The sequence below is a fragment of the Choristoneura fumiferana genome, chromosome 10, assembly GCF_025370935.1.
Source record: "Choristoneura fumiferana chromosome 10, NRCan_CFum_1, whole genome shotgun sequence".
Taxonomy (NCBI): Eukaryota; Metazoa; Arthropoda; class Insecta; order Lepidoptera; family Tortricidae; genus Choristoneura; species Choristoneura fumiferana.
In genome coordinates, this window is record NC_133481.1 from 19,966,034 (window position 1) to 19,982,370 (window position 16,337).

The following is a 16,337-nucleotide window of genomic DNA, read 5'->3' on the forward strand; positions in this document are numbered from 1 at the left end:
TTCTGATTGCAACAAATGAGACACGGCGGGTATTTGTATGTAAATATATATTTAATCATATGAAGAAGAAAAAGGCGGTAATCATAAAACGGCTCGCCGAAACCAAAAAACAAATAAACGCGGTTCCGACAGAGACCCGGAATATCTAAGAAGAGGGAAAAGCAGCTAGAGAGGTTCTTGCTGCCAGATGCCCCGTTATACATATAATAATAATATAATTGTAACTCCGAACGCGACTAAAGACGGTTAGCTTACGTTAGATTACAATCTCGCGCGTTAGATTATTATAACCTATGGCGTTTACAATCTCATGGTGACATAAAGTATATGTACAATGGGCTGCAGAATTGCTTGACCAATTTATTACTCAATTAATTTATAAATAATTGGTCATGCCTTTATGCAGCCCATAATACAAAGTAATTACTTAATCATGCTTTTTACGTCACCCTAGGCCGTAATTGGGACTTTCTGCCAAGGATCTCACTTCCTGGCCGAGATCAACCACGGCGGTAACTAGTAAAGAATCCGATCTGAAGGTGAGGGCCACAAACACCTGCGATCCGGGACATATAGGTACTCGTACTAATTCACCGCCCTAGGTATGGTATTGTACTATAATCAATTCCCGTTTACATTTTGCCTACAGAGAAGATGACCCTGCCTGCGATGGATTGGCGACCACGCCTCGCTATCAAAGGCTCGTGCGCAAGAGTGTGATACCCCAACTAGTGATTTTGGTTTTTAGATGCTGTTTTTATTGTTTTGATTGGCAACTTTTCAAAAATACAAACTTCGTGCGTTTTGAAACTTTTGCAGCGTTATATTATAAGTTTAGATAGTCAGTTAGGAAACATCTGAACGGGTTACAAATGTAGGGGAAACCGCGAAACGAAATATCACATTAAAAAACAATGAAGATGTGGCAGAGACATTAATATTTGATTCAAATTTAAATGAAATCGAATCCGCAGGGGCGAATTGTATAAGACCAATTCTAATCTACTAAAGCATACAAAATAAGTGTTTTAATGTGTACCTATTTATTATTATTATTAATGTTTACAGGATCTAAAATTACATAAGTTCCATTGATGGAAAAGCCATTTTAAATAGTGGCCAACAAAATCAAGGCTTACTTGACCAGACGCTGAGAAGTCGTCTAGCCAGACTCATCGCCACAAAAGAATTGACGAATAATCCTACTGGTGTAGTGCCGGGATGTAGGGTTTTGAAATGGGCACATGAAATAGCTCACATTTTTCCAAAGAAATTTCCGATAATTTCAGATATTGCAAAAATAAACCCGCGTAGCTCAGCCAAAAACTAGGAGAGTTGACATTTCGGAGACCTCACGCTACACTAGCGCCTCTAGTGGCGAATTCATACGCGATAGCCCTCATTCGGGAAGTTAGATTACTTAAACGTGTATAATCGGGCGATTTTCAAAAAATATCGAGCGTAATTTTTTTCTTCAAAAACCTGTGCCCTCTTAACAAGTTTATATTAAATATAATTTTAAAAAAATCTCTTTAAACAGAGAGTCACTGTGTTCGGTTTTCAACCTTGCTATGAAAATACACCTATAGTGTCTTAGTTCAGAAATATTCCTCTCAGCTGTCAATGTGACGTTTCTATCTCGGGGTTTTAAAGCGATCTACACGCGCGGTGCTTATGCGCAAAGTGAGTAGTAGAAAGTGCGAATTTCGGTGGTAAAACTCTTTCGGGACAATATAAAAACGGACACATACACACACCCTACACCCATAAAAGTGGACCGAGCTGAAGCCGCGCCGTAGAAGCGAGCAGGGCCCTGCAAGGAGCGACGCAACGAAAGCGAGGTACACTTCCATACAATGTATTTATGCCCATCCAACTCTGCCTAGCGCAGATCTTTACACACTGGAAACAAATGTAACTTCTAAAAGAGAAAAAAAAGTATATACGAATTATTATGGATAACAGAAACCTGCATGTTACTCGGCGTTTTTCTTTACTTATTGGTCATGGTAAGTGGATACCCCGTGAGCAAAACTAAAAAAAAACACGCGGAGACCGTATATTCTTTCGATTAGGAGTGAATTTCACTTAATCAAGTATGGGGAGACAGTATAAAAAATCTATAAAAACATTACCGGTCATGTCGACTCCGGTGGTATAGCGTACTTACAAACGGCCAATCTGCATCAACTTCAACGAAAAGATTGACAGAAATCAGCTGCAAAGCACCAATTCAGGAAGTAGATTCTTTAAACGTGTACAATCGGAAGATTTCAAAAAATATCAAGCGCAATTTTTTCTTCAAAAATCTGTGCCGTCTTAACAATTTTATAATAAAGATATGCATAGACTGCTGTTGGTTTACCTTTTATAAAGTAGTGTATAGACTTTTTCGTTTCTTTTAGCACTTCATATGGACCTTTGTAGGCTGGTTGCAGCGCTGCTTTGTCGGCGTCTTCCCTGAGGTAAACATGAGTAGTATGAGCCAGTTCTTTGAAAACGAATATTGTTTTGTTGCAGTGACGTGAAGCTGGCTGTGGTTGCATTATCTGGGTGATCGATCGTAGTCGTGCTACAAAGTTCGTTACATCAGTATTAGTGTTTGTGGACGGATGCAGTAGTTCGCCGGGGAGTCTAAGATGTTCTCCATATAAGAGTTGTGCGGATGAGGTTTGTATATCTTCCTTAAAGGCGCTGCGGATGCCGAGCAGGGAAGACCAATGGGAGTGCCTCCGTCCAATTTGTCTGATCGTAACAGACTATGGCGTCTTTAAGTTGCCTATGTAGTTTTTCCACCAATCCATTACTTGCTGGGTGGTAGGCAGTTTTGTGAGTCTGTGTTGAAACCCCACCATTTGAGCAAGGTATTTAAAAAGTGACGATTCAAATTGTCTCCCTCTGTCAGTTACTATATTCGTAGGGCAACCGAAACGTGCTATCCAGTTAGATATTAGAGCTTTAGCCACTGTCTCTACTGTAACATCCTGTATTGGAACTGCTTCAGGCCAGCGTGTAAACCGGTCAATAGCGGTCAGGCAATATCGGTAACCTTCTGATACCGGCAATGGTCCTATCAGATCGATGTTTTACCCAGGATTATTATTATTATTATTTTTAAATTTAATTCTATTTTTATTTTGGCTGACAATGTTTTTTAATTTACCGCTTTCATATACCTATTACTATTATTATTATTTTGTATACAATGTGACGATCCTCTTGTGAATTTCTTATAATTACCTGACATGTATTTATAATGTATTTTTTCATTAGGTAATAAATAAATCTATCTATCTATCTATCTGTGCACAAACGTAAATAACGCCAACTTTTGTGAGCAGCTAGTTCCGCGGAGTCAGTTCGTATTTACGAAGCTTGCAGCAAGGGGAGACTATCTCTCGGTTTTTCGGACCCATCGATGAAAGCGCGGTTGACTACATGTCATATCCTTCGCCTGGTGTGTTAGCCCAGCGAGTGTGCAAGGACATGGCAGCTACTGCTGCACCCGTCGTTAACCCCCTGCCTGCAAATTGGCAGCTCGAAATCGATGTGGTTCCTCGTAAAAATACGAGATTTGTGGTCCTCCGTACGAGAACACTATCAACCTCGTACAATTATGGACGAGATTTTTGACAATATGGCCATACGAACATTTTGCACCAACATTATTTGCAAATTTTCGTAATAAGAAACGCGCAAGTAAAATGAAGCCAGTGTGGTTGGTAACTGACTGTGTATAGGTTTCCCAGAGACCAAGGTGGTCTGGAATGCCATTAGCAATAAGTATCGGCTCATCCGATACCTCGAAGCAGTCTGTAAGCATTACTGTTTCACTGAATCCGACCCCCTCCACTTGTACGTAATTAAGACTAGTATATAAGCTCTCAATATTAACCAAGAGCCGTCGTACACTCATCGCCCACACGGGCGCAGCCCCACACCACATGGCGACCCTGCCAGTCCCGCCGCGCCGCTGCTGAGAAGAAGTACTCCGTCGTGATGAAAATCATGGTCCAGACTACATCAGAAAAATTTGAAGTCGAAGAAAAACTATGTGAGTTCACTAAATATTTTTTTTATTTGCCTGATTGTGCTGTTCCTGATTCTATACCCGGTGTGTAAAATCAAAAAAATAATCGACCGAATAAGGAATTATTAAGTACATAGTATGGGATCACCTGTATCAAAATCGCAAGACGTGATAATTGCCCAAAATACAGCAGGCGGAAACAACGGCGCGGTGGTACAACAATTCGCAACATACACAGCGAACCAATGTCATACCGCTCATTATTTTAATATTCGTTTGCATTATCGGTATCTATTTTGCTGGCGCATGCTGTTATCGTTGTAACAAGAAAGCCATCAAAAAAGAAGTAGTCAGCCAAATTTCACGACAACACGCTTCCGTGTAATATTAATATGTAGATGGAATCACTGTATAAAAATTTTATTGACGTTGGAAAAAGAATAAGTTAAGCTAAAGAGTAAAGACTAGAAGCCGAAAGGAAGAATTAGCAGATAAATTGGTGGAGCTGAGCCTACTGCACAAAATCTTCAAAGAAAAGGAAAATAGTGAGTGATTTTTGTGTTCAATTTAAAATTAAATATTCAGAATTAAGAAGACTGTACACTAACGAAACTGATAGCGATAACGAAAATAGTGAGGTAAGTTTTCAGAGCGGTGAAAAAATGGAAAAATTTGATTTAAGGACGGCTGTGTCCTTGCTGCGTGTTATGACAGGAGACGAGGAGGTAACTAAAAAATTAATCGACAGTATCGAATTAAACAGATCCATGATCTCCGATAACACCGAATCACAATTAATTAATTTTATTTCAAAGACATTTACGAGTCCTGTAAATTACTGACCGAAGACATGCGTTTAAATTTGTTAACCAAAAAAGCCGCGAGCACAATACACGCGAATTTGATGCGCGCAAAAGCTCTTTGACTATTGAAGATTTTGGTAAGAATATTGAAGAGCTTTTCGTTGATCTCACAATATACGAATCCGACGGGGATATCGCAGCGTACAAAATATTAAAACCTATTAACGAAAAATTAGCAATAAAAAGATTTGCGGGACGGTCTCAGAAATCCAAATTTGCCAGTAATAATTTCATCTAAAAACATAACTTCATTAAAAGACGCGATAAGAACGGCAAAAGATGAGGAAATCATTCCATCCTCAGAAAATACTATATTTAACTATCAAAAAAACTTTTATCATTCCCGTGGTACAAATTATCGTGGTAGAACTAGAGGCTACGCTGGAAATCGCGGAAGGGGGTTATCAGGGACCCCCCCTGGTCGTTGACAAATGCATCGCGAGGAAATTTTAGACGCAGTAACGATGGCCGTACGTATTACATTCCAAAAACTACTGCATCATTTTATCAGCCATCATTTAATCGAAGAAATTCGCGAGGTAGAATACATATGTCTAGAGGTCGAAATTTCGTAAACACTATACTATGCGCACAAACGAAAACGAAAGCAACGAAACAATCGAAAGTCCAATTCCAAGCAACCATTTTTTTCGTTCCTATTAACGATCATACAATATGCTCATGTAAGAATACGAAAACAAACTCAATAAAACTAAATGTCTTTGGTGCATCGTATTCGTGGTTAATTGACACCGGAGCAACTTTGTCAGTAATAAAACACGAGTTACTGATCCGTAATGACATCCAATATCAAGTAGAACGTATTAAAATAAATGGCATCGGTGGTGAAGTGTTCTCGGAAGGTTTTATTTATCTGGATTTGGAATATAACAATTACATATTTAATCACAAGTTTTATACAGTAAAAAATTTGCAATGCCAGACTGATGGAATATTAGGTCAAGATTTTCTTAGTGCATTCAAGTGTATTTTAACTTTGAGATAAATACAATAACTTTGTCAAATTATAACAAGGAAGTAACATTACAGCTAAACATGGAAAATACAGGTAATTTTTAGGTGATTGTGTCATAAATTCAAGTCAATTATGTGAAGGAGTATTTATAGCAAGTCTTAAGTAACGCCTAGAAATGGAAAAATTCCAATCAAAATTTTGAATTAGAGATACCCAAGTTCAAATAAGTTATTTTATGCTGTGTTCAGTATTGCCAGATGTCAGGAGCCTTTACCTCTTAATATTTTTTATTCACGGTGGCCACACCTTAATTGTTTTAAACTACCGACATCCGAATAACCGCTCCCCTCCACTTTTTCGATAACAAAACCAGCTGACTCGTCAGCTGGAGCGCCATTCATTCTCTATTTTTTAATATTATTTTAAGAATTTGAATTGTAACAGCCGTTACGCTGCCCAAACTTTACAAGCTTTCCTTCAAACCGTAGTTTTTAAATTTAACGTAAGCTCAGTGCTGCTGCTGAAGCCTCCCTGCACCCCTGCGCTGATCTGAAGGCTAAGTACGACACCAGAGGTAAGAGTTAACAGTGATTCCGGAGGAGCTGAAGACTTCGAGCCAACGGTGCCCGTTACCGACGCCCTAAGATCCTGCCCTGCAGCAGACGAGGAGTTCTCAGGTGAGAGCTTCCTACAGCAGCTATTATTTCGCGTGCTTTTTCATTTTATTTATTAATTTGTCGCGGGACGCCATATTTTGCTTCCGGCACGTTCCTTCACCATCCCGACTTTCCTCTCGTTGCTCTTTCGAAATTTCTATACAGTCCACTTCCCCTTTCTCGCACATTTTTTGGTCTTCGAACCGAATATTTTGATAAGTGACCTTTTTTCGTCGTTTTTCGTTGTCACTTGTTGAAAGTTCGTTTGGTGTAACTATCCTTTAAAAATTCCTTAACCTTTGTCGGGTAAGCAAAATATTGCGTCAATAAGTTGGCGGAAGGTTTGTAAAGTTCGTTACAAAATTGTCGTTAGGGTCGGATAAATTATAGGCTGGTAACCCTCATATATTGTCGTTGGAAGCGGTTACTGGTCTGTAGTATTCCTTCCCGTTTTTTCGTTGTCGTTGGGTTCGGTAGGAAATAGACTAACAGCCCTCATTTATTTTATTTTTCGTTGGAGACCGTTGTTAGTCCATATTTCAAATACCTTCCCGTTATTTTTAGTATATTTACTTTAAATAATAATTTTTCGTTGTCGTTGGGTCGGGTACACAAGAGACTAACAACCCTCATTTATTTCTTTCGTCGTTGAGAGTGGTTGTTAGTTGTTGTTTAAATACCTTCCCGTTATTTTAATTTAGTTACTTTAAACTAAAAATTGTCGCTGTCGTTGGGTCGGGTACACGATAGATTAACAACCCTCATTCTTTTATCGCTTTCGTTTTTTTCGTTGAGAGGGTGTTGGTCTGTGGTTATCCTTCCTGTTAATTTTTTCGTTATCGTTAAGAAGGTAGGTCTAATTTAAATTTGCAACCCTCATTTATATTTTGTCGTTGGGAGGGGTTTGCTATATTTAACGTTACCACCTCTTACTATTATTTTCGTTAATTTCGCATTTGCGTATTAAATTACCGGTGGTAGGACCTTGTGCAAGTCCGCCCGGGTTGGGACCACCATCTTATCCGTGAACCTGCCGTGAAATAACAGCGTTCGCGCTGTTGTGTTTCGGTAAAGGGGATAAGACAGCCGGTTTAAATTTAACTAGCACACAGAGGCATTTTATCTGTCCTCAAGGTTAGGTAGCGTATCGAATTTTTCATCAAAATCGGTTGTATTTACGACCCCTCCGGTTTTGTTGGCCCTATTTATTAAACTCCGTTTTTTCCGTTCGTTTCCATTTTAATCTCCTGTACATAACCGTTACGGTGCGTTTGGAGGCGGTTAAGTATATTTTTCGAACTGGTAACATTTATATTTTCCCGTGGCGGTTGTTAGTATATTCCGTCTACCCGTAGTTATTTTCATGTCGGCGCCATTTTAGTTCGTTGCTGTAGCTGTGTGTAGAAGATTAAAATAAATTGAAGTAAAGTAATTCCGTGTGATATTTCGCGTGTGTTTAGAGTGAGAAGTGCGGAAAATGTCGAAAACTCAAGATACAGAGTTGAGAGCTGAATTAGCCGACCCTGCGCGCGTAGCTCGAGACTACGCGTTAATGCGTCTCGATATTTTAGTAGCGGCGAACGATGGTGAGTTGCGATTATGTTCTGATAACGATTTTGAGACAATTTCGGGCGAATATCACAGTGCTATGCGTCAGGTTTTATGTTCTATGCCGTTAAACATGCATCGCGAAGAGTTTCGTACAACGCAGGTATTTGACGCGAATTTGCGAGCCGTTAGAGCGCGTTGGGCTGAGTTGCAATCGGACCGAGCTGTAAAGCCGGTTCAAGAAGCGCCTCCGTCTCACGCTGCTAGACTTCCAAAAATTAACATACGAGACTTTGACGGAAAATTAGAAAATTGGGTGTCGTTCAGACAGTTGTATGAATCATTGATTCATAGGCGCCCGGATTTGGCCGACGTAGAAAAACTGCATTATTTGCTAACAATCGTAAAAAACGAGGCGTATGATTTAATAAAGAATTACCCGCTCACGAACGAGAGTTACGGTGTCGCGTATAGCGCTTTATGTAGGAAATATAATAAGACGCGACAAATCGCGACCGTTCATTTTGAGAAACTCGTGAACTGTGAACCGGTTCGTAGTTCTCGAGACTTAGATCGGGTTATACGGACGTTAACGGAGAATTTAATGATTTTAAATTCGTATAAGCTACCGGACAAAAATTTATGTTAGTGCACTTGCTGTGGTCGAAACTAGACAAGGCTACTAAGGAACAGTTCGAATTAGAGCATAATTCCGACGGGGTTCCGGACTTTGACGTGTTAGGACAATTTATCGAAAAGAGGCGTCGGGCGCTCGAAAACGTAGGTACGATCTCACCGCCGGCGAACATACCAACGCCAGCCGGGAATAAAACGAATTCTAAACATAAAACGGCTTTCGTGGCCGCTGCTGTGTCATGCGCGGTATGCAAGGGTCGCACCATATCCTAACCTGTCCAACGTTTTTAAAATATAGTCCGGGTGACCGGTTCACATTCGCTAAACAGAGTAGACTTTGTATCTTATGCTTGTCGAGAGCGCACTCCGTGAAGCGTTGTCGCTCGAAGCAGCGATGTGAACACTGTCGGTACTCGCATCATACTCTGTTGCATTTTCATAAACCGGAGCAACCTAGCATTATGAATAAATCGGCTGGGGCGGCTGACGAGGCCATCGCCATGGTGGCCGGCCCGGCGACCGGACCCACTTTATTTGCGACTGCCGTAGTTTTGGTCACAGATCGAACCGGTAAACGGGTTCCGGTGCGTGTGCTACTAGACTGCGCTAGCGCTTGCAACTTCATATCGGAACAGTGTGTAAACAGGCTAGGTTTGAAAGCGAGTAAAGCGAAGCACATTGTTAGCGGTATAGGCCAGGCGCTAGCGGAACCTAGTGGGACTTTGTCGTGTACTATTTCATCCAATACTGATGAACATAATAGTACATTTTCGTTCGAGCATATGTTTTGCCGACTATATGTTCCGACATGCCAACCGGACATATTAAACCATCGTCGTGGTTAACGAATAGAGACCTGGCCTTCGCGGACCCGTGTTGGAATGAACCGGGTCCGATCGACATGCTGCTAGGTGTTGACGTGTTCGCATCATCGTTACGTCCAGGATTGATCCAGGGTGACCCGGGTCAGCCACGGTTATCAAAACCATATTCGGTTGGATCGTGATGGGTGGTGGCGCATTGGATATTTCTCGTCCTCGTCGTGGCAGTTGTCATGTCACTACAAAAATCACAGAAAACCTATCGTTAGATGACTCCATTCGGAGGTTTTGGGAGTTGGAGGACGTTCACACCTCGACCAATGTCCTTCTATCGAAAAATGACGCATTGTGTGAGCAACATTTTGCCACGAATTATCGTCGTACGGAAGAGGGTAGGTATATTGTTCCACAACCCTTCGCCGACCTTACAAGTAAACCAATTTTCAACGGCTCTCGTGCCATCGCGCTTAAGCGCTTCTCATTGTTGGAAAAGAAGCTTCAGCTAAACTCGGAACTTTCGAAGAGTTATGCGGCATTCATAGAGGATTACGAGGCGTGTGGTCATCTGGAAAGGTGTGACCCTCCGGAAAACGATAGCGGTCATTGTTTTTATATTCCTCATCACGGGATTCTGAGGCTCTCTTCAACTAGTACCCCTCTCCGCGTGGTATTCGACGCCAGCGCCAGGGACGCGCGAAGTATCTCATTAAACGACACATTGCTAGCGGGACCCAAACTACAAAAAATTATCTTCCACTTGCTTCTTCGTTTCCGGTGGCACGCCGTGGTTTTCATGCTGATGTAAAGCAGATGTATAGGCAGATATTAGTGTTCCCGGAGGACGCGGAATACCAACGCATCCTTTGGCGTAGAAGGAAGCCACCGGAAGCTAGGATCCGGGTCAGTTCTGCCGAAGCTGACGCTTGGCCACGGTCAGCCTCCTCAGTCGATACGGATTCTTATCTCGGTGAGCAAAAACTGGTCCCTCTGGTCGCACGTTCTAGTGAAGAACCCCATCCGTAATATTGTTGAATAAATTCTCGTCGTTAAAAACTTTAGAACGTGTGGTGGCATACTGCCTACGTTACATCCATAATTTAAAACACCGCTTATCTAAAAATAAGGTCATCACCGGCCCCATAACCCCGGCGGAGGTCACGCGAGCCCTTATGGCTTTAATAAAGTTTTCTCAAATGAATCACTTCTCGTCGGAAATCGAACTTTTGAAAGCTCATAAATTTAATTCTCTACCGAAAACTTCTAAAAAACTATCGCCTTTCGTAGATGAAGCGGGCCTCTTGAGGGTGGGCGGTCGCCTATCTCGCGCATCCGTCGACTTCGATATAAAGCACCCGTTGCTTCTACCTCGAGACGACCGTCTAACCGCGCTTTTAATTGAAGAGTACCACCAAAAATTTATGCATCCGGGAGTCCAAACGCTTCAAAACTTGCTCGCTAAGAATTTCTGGATACTCTCGCCAAAGCGTGCGATCCGGGCAGTCGTATCGAAATGTTTAAAATGCTTTCGCGTTCGCCCTACAAGCGCGTCTGCACCTTTCATGGGGGACCTCCCTTCTTACAGAATTAACGCATTAAAACCGTTCTTAAGCGCCGCCGTCGACTACGGCGGACCTTCCGACGTATCTCTCGGTCGTGGGCGGGAAATAAAACGTACAAAGCGTACATTTGCGTCTTTGTATGCACAGCTACTAAGGCCGTTCATGCAGAACTCGCCACCGAACTTACGACAGAAGCGTTCCTCGCCGCACTAAGACGTTTCGTAGCACGCCGCGGACACTGCCGCAGACTAGTTTCCGATCAAGGCAAAAATTTTGTTGGCGCTAGCAACATTCTAAGCGTCTGACGCAGGACGCTGCGCATACGAGTGAAATCCGATTCGAATTTAACCCGCCGGGTAGCCCGCATTTCTCGGGTTTGGCAGAGTCCGGAATAAAGGCTTTTAGACTCATTTATCGCGCGTCGTGGGACAGCAGAGGCTGACCTACGAAAATTCTACACCGTCTTGACGCAGTAGAAGCGTTACTAAAATTCACGACCCCTTACGCCGCTTAGCGCAGACCCTAACGACTTGTCAGCACTCACTCCTGGACACTTCCTAACAACGGAACCCTTATCGCTCGTCCCGGACGAAAGTCTGACTGATGTGCAAGTTAGCATCCAACACGATGGAAACTGCTAAAAAATGCATCAAGATTTCTGGGCAAGGTGGTCCCAAGAATACATGCATACGCTGCAGCAACGAACGAAATGGCACGATAGGCAGGTTGCCCTAGAAAAGGGCGCACTGGTTCTTGTCCTTAACGAACAAACCAGCCCCATGAAGTGCTTTAGGTCGCATCGTAGATACCCACCCTGGAGCTGACGGCATAGTGCGCGTCGTGACCGTGCGCACCGCTTGCGGTCTTTATAAACGACCAGTCGTAAAGCTTTGCCCCCTGCCTACCTAACTCCATCGCTACTACCGCTCGTAGTAATCCTACTTTCCATCTCTTTATTTACTTTTTATTTATTTATCGTTTAACCTAGTTAAAATACAGCGTATTTTGGTGGGCGGAAATGTTCAGTATTGCCAGATGTCAGGAGCCTTTACCTCTTAATATTTTTTATTCACGGTGGCCACACCTTAATTGTTTTAAACTACCGACATCCGAATAACCGCTCCCCTCCACTTTTTCGATAACAAAACCAGCTGACTCGTCAGCTGGAGCGCCATTCATTCTCTATTTTTTAATATTATTTTAAGAATTGAATTGTAACAGCCGTTACGCTGCCCAAACTTACAAGCTTTCCTTCAAACCGTAGTTTTTAAATTTAACGTAAGCTCAGTGCTGCTGCTGAAGCCTCCCTGCACCCCTGCGCTGATCTGAAGGCTAAGTACGACACCAGAGGTAAGAGTTAACAGTGATTCCGGAGGAGCTGAAGACTTCGAGCCAACGGTGCCCGTTACCGACGCCCTAAGATCCTGCCCTGCAGCAGACGAGGAGTTCTCAGGTGAGAGCTTCCTACAGCAGCTATTATTTCGCGTGCTTTTCATTTTATTTATTAATTTGTCGCGGGACGCCATATTTTGCTTCCGGCACGTTCCTTCACCATCCCGACTTTCCTCTCGTTGCTCTTTCGAAATTTCTATACAGTCCACTTCCCTTTCTCGCACATCCTGAAATACATGCATTAAATAATTACAACATATGTCAATTTGATAAATCATCCAAAGCGAACTCAGATCGGGTAGAAAAACTTTTTTCAAAGTTAATTAAGTCATTTAAATTTAGAAGAGCAAGTTTCTATTGAAAACATATGTGCAAAATACCCAGACGTATTTTATTTGGAAGGAGACAAATTGGGGATCACTAATGTTTATGAACAGTCCATACAACTTAAAGAAAACGTATCACCAGTGTATGTAAAGCCATATCGTTTACCTAAATCACAAAAATCTGAAATTAATAAACAAATAGAAAAAATGCTGGAAGATGACATTATTGAAGAATCTCAGAGTGAATGGTCTAGCCCTTAAAAAATTTGATAGTTCAGGTGAGAAAAAGTGGAGAATTGTAATAGATTACCGAAAATTAAATGATAGGATAAAAGATGATAAATTTCCTTTGCCTAATATAACCGACATTCTAAACTCATTATCAGGATCAATTTACTTTACTCATTTAGACTTAAATCAGTCATATTATCAAGTAAATCTTAAACCTGAAAGTAGAAAATATACTGCCTTTACAACCGATAAACAATACCAAATGAAAAGGCTCCCTATGGGCTTTAAAAATAAGTCCAAGTGCATTTAGTCGTGGTATGACTGTAGCTATGTCCGGTTTAAATTATGAAAAATGTTTAATTTACTTAGATGATTTAATTTGTTTTGGCCGTAACTTAGATCAACACAGCATAAATTTAATAAATATATTTGAAAGACTTAGAAAAGTAAACTTAAAGCTTAATCCAACTAAATGTAAATTTTTGAAAAAAGATATTATATTTAGGACATGTTATTTCATCTGATGGTATTCGCCCTGATCCAGAAAAAACAAAAATTGTACAAAATTATCCAACTCCGAAAAATAGCGATGAACTAAAGAGATTTGTAGCATTTGCTATTATAGAAAATTTATTCAAAATTTTGCTCATATTACTATATACCACTTAATAAACTCAGTCGTAAAGGAACTATATTTCAATGGACTGAAGAATGTGATAAGTCATTTAACCAACTGAAAAAATCTTTGGTAGAACCCCCAATACTTCAATACCCAGACTTTTCAGAGGAAAATGAATTTATTTTACGAACTGATGCATCAGGATTGGCAATAGGATCTTTGTTATGCAATAAAAATGACTTACCAATAGCGTATGCGAGTAGAGCATTAAATAAAGCTGAGTTAAATTATCCCACTATCGAGAAAGAATTCGTTTCCATACTGTGGTCAGTACGCTATTTTAGACCTTATTTATTTGGAAAAATATTTGTTATTAAAACCGACCATAAGCCATTAGTATACTTGTTTAATATCAATAGTCCATCGAGTAGATTATTAAAGTTTAGACTTAGTTCAGAGGAGTACGATTACAGAATTGAGTTCGTAAAAGGTTCGACGTAGCTGCAGACGCGTTATCTCGTATCGTCGTGACATCAGAAGAACTTAGAGATATGAATATGCACATTGTAAACGTAATGACGCGAAGTATGAAAAGAAAAATAATAGAAACAGAAAATAGTAATGAGCATGTCAATAATTCTGACAGTTGTAGGATTGATCACCCTAAAATTTCGGAAAATATTGAAAAACCAAAGAAGTGCGTAGAATTAGTATTATTATCGAAAAAACAATTTGAAAAATATCAATCAAGTTATTGCTTTGTCATAGATAAGCAAAAAGAAATAATGTATACCTGTCTAGATTTATTATCGTACACGACGCGAGACGTCTATATGAATAAACTGGAGCAGTTTTGTAAAGAGAATGATATTAAAGAGATTTATATACTTAATAAAAAATAAAAATAATGAAGAATATATTTTCATGATCGTAAGATCTTAAAATTGACTTCGATAACCTTTTGAGTTCTTCAAGGACATATCATGCGGGTAGTAGTTATTTGGACAAACACGATCTGGATTAAAGCTTGTATCAAACCTCTTTATTTGATCATTGTATTGATACAAGTTCTTATGAATTCACTATGTCATCATTTAAAGCCATCCAACCTACATCTACTAGTTTTCCACTGATTAGATGATGACGCAATCGTTCGAGTTGAATAACAGATATGTACCTACTAGATTTGTACCTACTAGATTCGCGTAAACATGTTGTTCTATTGCTGCAATAACTGAACTAGGAAACGTTACACTGATAACAGCTCGCTAATTTGTATTAAATTACGTTGAAGTAATTAACTCTGACCTTCAGCAAGTATTATTATACTTCTAGAGCCACATGGCCCTGTTATTTCCTCATGGAATTATTATGTAAAATTGTATAGAATAAAACCATCATGGAACCACGATAGATAAATCGTAGAACCGTGGTGTCAAAATGGCAGAAAACCACAATCGATCCATCATGAATCCATCGTGGTTCAATGGTAAATCTACTGTAACCGAGGATCCACCGTGACTCCTAAACTCCAAAGGATCATAAGAATCAGGCAAAGAATGCCCAGCATGCTATAGAACCAACTTGGTTTGAATCAAATGAAACACAAAAACGTTTACGCGAATCTAGTAGGTACAAATGCTATATTTTTTATTAGTCAATTAAATGTTAATAATTATGTAATGAGTAAATTTTTCGGAAATTTTGCTAAAAATTCGATCAATTAATTTAGTAATGAATTTTAAGATGCATAACAAAATAATACCTAAGTATTTTTATTTTTTAGACATTCTTTATACTAGGAGGGTACTTGGATCTCCTTAACTCTATGCCTGTTGATAAAATAGAATCTAAGCTCTGGTAAGTGTAAGCTAACATTTATATTGTCTTTGTTTTTTTAGGCATCCAAGCGCTGCCCATGGAGTCTGAGATGAACGACGATCATCTTTTAATCGGAATCGGATTACCTGCTGGTAGATCCGGAAATTTCATCGACGAGCTCCAGATGAAAAATATGCACGTTTCCCTCGACGACAAAGAAATGGAATCACTTATTGTCACATCAATCTTGGTTACCGTAAATAATATGCTTGCCGAAGAGAGCACTGTGCCAAAAGAAACAACTGAGTCTTCACCAGCGCTGAAATCGTTTGACGATCTGCTCCGTGCGGCCAGAATAGTGAAAACGTACATAAGGGATTCTGAATTGCTTAGTGATGAGGACAAAATCCGCTCTAACGTCATATTGGAATCTATTGTAGCCCAATCTGTAAAATCAGTGGTGGGAATCGCGTGGGATCCGTCACGTCCCTCAGAAACCGAAAATTCTATAGATATTCGTTAACTTGAGCGCTGAAGACTTGGTAAATAAAGTATACAAATATTTTTTTCAGTTTTATTATTATAAAACCTCAAATACTCGACATTCAGGCTTAAAATAGTTTGAAACAGTTTTGAAAGTGTCAAACCAAATCTGATTATTTCTGTTTTTTCTGTTAACTCTAGACTGGTCACTATGAGCGCCACATAAAAATTTCTTCTATCACAACTCGAAAATATGAATAAAATGTGGTCCGGGCCACGAATTTATTTACTAAAAGGTATAGATAAGATAGAATCGAATGATGATAAACGAGTTTTATTGAATGATTTCCATATTTTACCAACAAGTGGCCATGGC

The 16,337-nt window shown here is 40.2% G+C and overlaps 1 long non-coding RNA gene across 1 annotated transcript; it reads left to right on the forward strand.

Annotated features, from left to right (window-relative positions):
* Positions 1-586: 586 nt before the first annotated feature.
* On the forward strand, positions 587-16,045 carry LOC141432277 (uncharacterized). Its single transcript, XR_012451806.1, has 2 exons — positions 587-4,054; positions 15,559-16,045. It is a non-coding gene; the product is annotated as an uncharacterized lncRNA (long non-coding RNA).
* The last annotated feature ends 292 nt before the right edge of the window (positions 16,046-16,337 follow it).